The 6,455-nt window shown below is 38.3% G+C and overlaps 1 pseudogene; it reads right to left on the reverse strand.

Annotated features, from left to right (window-relative positions):
* Positions 1–4,223: 4,223 nt before the first annotated feature.
* LOC101560293 overlaps positions 4,224–6,455 on the reverse strand; it is a 3,172-nt pseudogene continuing 940 nt past the window's right edge.

A 6,455-nucleotide genomic window follows, 5' to 3' on the forward strand; every position in this document is an offset into this window, starting at 1 on the left:
GCTGGGGGATTGAACCGCGGTCCCTGATGCTTTTGCTAAGCTTGTTCTAAGTAGGTGCTTTAGACCACTGAGCCATCTCTCCAGCCCTCCATTGTTTTTTTTGAAACTAAAAGTTTATGCCTGTGTTGTTTGATCCATTTTTCATGTCTATACCTTATAATCTGAGCAACTACTTTGAAGATAACAATATGCAATGTTACTCTCCTACTATCTTGTTTTGAAATTTTACTTCATTGTTTTTTTCTCTTTAAAATAAAAAATAAATATGTTTGAAAAAATAAAATGAAGTTACATTTTGAATTTCATTTCCTGTTAATTTGGTTATTCAGAGTTTGTATATCCTCTTGATTCAGCTTTGGCATTACATATATATCTAGATGTCTGTCAATTTTTTTCTGTATTTTCCATCCTGTAAGAGTAAAGATTCTGGAAGTAGGTATTGATGATCTTCTGAATTTCTCTAGGGTCTATAGTGATTTTTCTTTCCTTTTTTGATAAGGGTGGCTAGGGAATATCAATAAATCAATTTATTATTTCTTTCAAAGAACCAACTCTTTGATTCATATATTCTTTGTATTGTTTCCTTTGTCTCCATTGCATTAATTTCTGCTCTGATCTTTGTGATTTCCTGCCTTCTTTGGGCTTTGGGCTTGACATGCTCTTCTTTTTCTAGGAGCTTGAGGTGCAGCGTAAGATCATTTATTTGGGCTTGTTCTGTTTTCGTAATGTGCAGATTTACTGCTATAAAATTTCCTCTTAAGACAGCTGTCATTATATCCCACTGGTTCTTGTAAGTTGTATCTGCATTTTCATTTGATTGTAAATACTATTTAATTTCTTCTTTGATTTAATCTGTGACCCTCTGGTTGTTTAAGAGGCTGTTATGGAATTTCCATGTATTTATGGTGTTTTGTGGTTTCTTTTGTTAATAATTTCCAGTTTCATTATACTATAGTCAGATAGTATGCATGGAATAATTTCAATTCCTTTGCACTTATGTAAGCATGTTATGTGTGCTTGTGTACGGTCTGTTTTGGAGAATATCCCACGTGCAGCTCAGAACAATGTGTATTCTTTTGTTGCTTGGTGAAATACTCTGTAAAGGTGTACTAAATCCATTTCTTCACAAGTTTGGATTAATTTTTATTCCTTTGTTGGTTTTTTGACCAGTTGATCTGTCTCTTTGTGACAGTGGTATGTTAATACTGCAATTGTATTATTATTCATTTTCATGTCTGTTAAAATTTGTCTTATATAGTTGGGTTCTTCTGCATTGGATGCATATATATTTATAATTGTTGTCTATTCCTCTTGCAAGTATGTAATAACCTTCTTTATCTCTTTGAATGATTTTTAATTTGAAGTTGATATTGTCAGCAACCAGAATAACTGCCCCTCCTTTTTTCTGGTTTCCTGTGGCATGGAGAATTATTTCCATCCTTTGACTGTCAGTCTGGGAATTTCCTTTTGAGCTAAATGTGTTTCGTGTATACAGCTGTCTCAGTTAGTCTTCTCTCATTGCTGGAACAAATATATGACACTCGAAATGAAGGAAGGAAAAGTTTATTTAGCTCACAGTTACTAGAGGTTTCAGTGCATACTTAGCTGGCTCCAAGGCAGAGCGGCACATGGCAGAGGGCAACCTTTCATGATGGCAGCAATGAGCAGAGAGTAAAGAAGCAGCAGCAATAATGGCTACAGAAGGAAAGTTTGTTTCTCTGTCTCTTTTATGTTATATTCAGGCTATCCACCTTAGGCTGGGTGGAGCATGCACAACCATAACCCCAGCAGTACTCAGACCCATAATCCCAGCCTTGGATCACCCATAATCCCAGTGGATCATGAGTTAATCACAAACTCTAGAAGGTCGCCCCATGGCTGCATGAGGTTTTGGGGGCCAACAAGATACAAACCATAACAGCAGAATAGTTTTGGATTTTATCTCTTAATCCACTCCTCCAGTCTGTTTCTTTTGATTGGGAATTAAGGCCATTTACATTGATGGCAATAAGTGATATGTGTTGGCTTATTTTTGCCATGTTATTTTCCTGCTATAGGTTCTACACATTTCCCTCTCTTTAAATACTTACTCTGTTTGGTGGTTCCTTTCTGTTGTTCTTTTTTTTTTTTTTTAATGTATTAAGTACAGGATCTACAGGATCTCACTGTACAGATTGGACTCATAGTGATTCTCTTGTTTTCAGCCTCCCAAGCACTGGAATTACAGGCGTGCACTACTAAACCCAGTCTCAATCTGCACCCTGGGGGCAGGGCCAGCACAGAAGGTTAGGATTAAACCCCGGCCCCTGCACCTGTTCAAGCAGGTACTTTAATCTCTTGAGCTGTCTGACCAGCCCTTCTGTTGTTGTTCTTAAAGCTGTGATTGTCCCTGTCTCTTTCTAGAATATCTCTCAGTACTCTCTGCAGGGTTTGTTTCGTGGTCGTGAATTTCTTCAGTTGTTCTTTGTCATGGAAGGATCTTATTTTGCCATTGAATTTGACAGACAGTTTTTCAGATTACATCCATCTGAGTTGGAATTTCTTTTCTTTTCTTTGTGGAACCGGGGATTGAACTCAGGTCCTTGCGCTTGCCAAGGAAGCACTTATTCCACTGAGCCATCTCCCCAGCCCAGAATTTATTTTCTTTCAGGACCTAAAATACTTCACTCCAAGCTTTCTTGATTTGATGGTTTGTGTTGAGAAATCTGTCATAATTCTGAGGGGCTTTCCACTGGAGCTGATCGATATCTTCTAAGAGCTTTTAATAGTCTATTCTTTTGCTGAACTTCTGAGGTCTTGCCTATTGTGTGTCTAGATGTAGATTTATTTTGATTATGGCTATTTGGAGTTTTGTATGTCTCAGTTTCTGTATGTGAGATTCTCTTCTCATGTTTCAATAATTTTCTGCTAGTACTTCAAATAATCTTTTTATGCCATTTGTGCTGTGTCCTGCTTTTTCATTGACACCTATCTTTCTCATATTACATTTTATGCATATCTTGTAGCTGCTGAATTGTTATTTCCTGGTTCCTTGTTAGGGTTTTTTTTTTTTTTTTCCTGAAAGGGGGATTGAACTCAGGCACTTGCGCTTGCCAGGGAAGCACTTATTCCACTGAGCCATCTCCCTGCCCCCATTCCTTGTTAGTTTTAAGAGAACATTTCTTTCATATTCATTAGCTATACCACTGTCTTCAAGGTCTGAAAGTCTATCATCTATCTTCAGTTTCTTTAAGCAATTTATCCAGATTTCAGTGGAATTCTTAATTTCCTGGTTATCTGTTTGAATCTGTGTCATACATTCTAATTCTCTCCTTATTGTTTATTCAGTGTTTTCATCATTCTTCTATTTTTCCTGTATTTTTTATTTATGCTTTCTATAGCTGCACTGAGCAATTCTTTCATGATTTCTGTCACTTCTGTTTGACCTGAGAAATTATTTCTGATTTTATTTCTTCTATAATCTGATAGAATTGTTTCTTTACTTCATTTTCTATCATTTCAGAAATTGCAGGTCTGTGATTTCCAAGTTCTTTTATGTCCCTGTCCCCTGGATTTATTCTGAGTGCCTTTTGCTCTTGTGTTTTGGCATTTTTGATGCTCCCTATAAACACCCAAACTTAGCAGTGGGACATGATTCAGTAAGGTACCTGCTATGGTGGGGAGCAGGACTCACCAAGGCTCTCACTACTAGTGAGGGCAACTGGCTGATTCTCAACAAAGGTTTAGTGCAAATGGTGGGTATGGGCTGGATTCACCAGGATTGCATGGGCTTCCCAGAGTCCTTCTAAGTTTCTGTAAGGCTGGACCAGTGGCAGCACAAGCTCCACACCTGTGTGCTGTGGGCTAAGGGATGCTCACCAGAGTCTGGCCTTCCCAGAGTCCTCTGAAGTTCTTAAATGGTTGGACCAGACACCAAGAAAGTAACACACCTGCATGCACTGGGCCCATGTGTCACAGAGTGCCCAATGTCTTTTTATTATTATATTTAGTACAGAGTTTTATTGATGAAATAAGAAAAAAAATCATCCTTTCAGTTGTGAAGGGTTTATATAACTAATTTTTTCCTATTCTTGAATTTTTATCTCTAAAAGTCTGCTTTCATTTCTTCAAATAATGATATCCAACATGGTTGCCTTGTACTCTGAAGGAAAGTAAAAAGTCTGTCAAGAAGTTTTAACCGAGAGGTTGTGACAGTTCCTTTCTTTGCAAAGACTCCTTTCTTATTAGTTTCTAGCTCAGGGAAGTTGATAAAAGTGCTTGATTGACCAAGTAGAATGTCTTGGCTGGCCATCACCTCCTCTAGGGAACTCAAGAGTTTGATCATAGGTGCCTTCTTTTTCCCATGCTTCTATCTGAAGGGACTTGTTATTGCTTAGTTGCACCTCTTCATAGTTTCTATAAACAATAAATTTAACAACTGCAGTCATACTGGAAGAATGGAGAGCTTCAATTTCAGTAAAACTTGTCTTCCCAATAAACTGCAAAACATTCATCTCCAGTGTAGTGGACTGCCAACCACAAGTTGATGGGCAACTTGTTATACCCAACTGAACTGAACTAGTTGTGTACTTGGTGTGGAAGGCCCACTTGAGGATTATTGGTAGCAGCATAAGAGGATGTTAGGGAAGATGGAGGAGCTGTTGGAGCTGTTGGAAGCTGCTGGTCTTCTTGGCCTATTCTGCTGGGTGACCTTGTCATGCTGGTTTTCTTGATGAACATGGTTGTTCTCATCAGAAGAAGAGCTCTGGACCTCATTGCTCAGAATGGCTACAGTCCACCTTGGGAGAGCTCTAGTCCTCATCTTGAACATGATTTCCTAGCTCCAGAAGGGAAGATGGTACATAGCTCAGTCTTCTGGATAAGCTTGTTGTTTTGGTTTTTCTAATGGTAATTCAGCTTTCCTCAACTTTGAAGGAGCTCACGGACATCATTGTTGCTGAGGATGGCTGTGGTACTTGTCTGGAAAGCTCTGACGCTTACCTTGAGTGTTGTTTTCTGGCTCTAGTTCAGATCCTTCATCTTGTTAGCACAGATCTTTCATCCTGCTGATACAGATTTTCTAGCTTTGGGCTTTCCCAGCACAGATCTGTGAAAGAGGCCTGCATGAAACACTACTGTGAGATCCATGCCCTCAGTTGGATTTTTTGGTCTTGACCATGTGGACAGATTTATTGTACTCTCTATATGATTCTTTGGGTTATTTGTTATAAAATCATCTTATAAAATGTGTTCTGTTTTTTATTGTTTCCCCTTGCAAAACCACAAACTACAACATCCAGGTTTCTACATCTTTACATGTTTTCATACTCCATAAGAATAGAAAGTGTGTTTTCTGGCTTAATTGGCCCGATATTCTTTGGGGCTCACTATTGTAAAATATTTTATATTCAGAGAGTATAACTATGACAGCTCCTGCTGGCTTAATTGGTCCCACTCTTCTCCCTTTCAATGGCATTTCGGTCTCTCCATTTGGAATGCTGATGAAACTATTACTTCAGACAGGATGCTGGTAATCAGTATGTACATTAGAAAGTTTTATGATTTTTACCCCACCCACTGAAAGGTTCATTATTTATTATTTGTGATTTCCTGTCCTAAAAATGATCAGGATCATTGGTTTGCTTGTCTATTTTCCCACAGTTTTGATTATTATAATCTATGGATTCTTAAGGAAGTGGATATTCTTCTGTCTCTGCATAGGACTGGCCTTTTCTTGATCTGGTTTGCATGGCATTATCACATTTGTTAAAAGCACCATGCTTGTGCTGAGAACATAGAGGATATGAAGTCTTTTTACTTCTGCCATTTCTAGAATATGGTTTATCTCATTTGATTCTCTCCTCAGCCCATACTTCAGATTCTGAAGAAATCCTTGGTCTTTTAGAAACTCTATTTCTAGGCAATCCACTGTCATCCAAATCTGGCTTTGAATTTTGGATGTCTCTTTGAAAATGAGGAGGTTTTTTAACTTCATGGCTGCCTGCTATCCTCCCTTGACTGATTATTATCTTTGATTGCTTTTTGTTCAGTATTTGATATTCTGTGCTGACCTTGAGGAAGCTGCTGTGGCTGTGGCCTTGGCTCTTCCATACTTACATTCCACATATTAGACTCCAAGAAACCCAAACAGTGTGCTTGGTGCTGAAGGTTTTATATTTTTCTAGCTTCTCTTCATCTTCTGATCTCACTGGACTCCTGCCTTTACATCTTGGAGGTGGGCCTGTAACAGTCTTCTGTTAATTGCTATTAAGCAGTGAATTAAATGCTGCTTCTAAACAATTGCCATTATGCATAAGAGCTGCCTTGGTACATCCTTAACTGAAACCATTTCTGTTATATGCTTCAGTGCTTTCTCATTAGCCAATTCTCTATAGACAGCTTCATGTTTCCTTTATGACTTGGTTGGCCTTTCTTCTTCTTCTTCTTCTTCTTCTTCTTCTTCTTCTTCTTCTTCT

Source organism: Octodon degus, unplaced genomic scaffold, assembly GCF_000260255.1.
Source record: "Octodon degus isolate 3935 unplaced genomic scaffold, OctDeg1.0 scaffold00189, whole genome shotgun sequence".
Taxonomy (NCBI): domain Eukaryota; kingdom Metazoa; phylum Chordata; class Mammalia; order Rodentia; family Octodontidae; genus Octodon; species Octodon degus.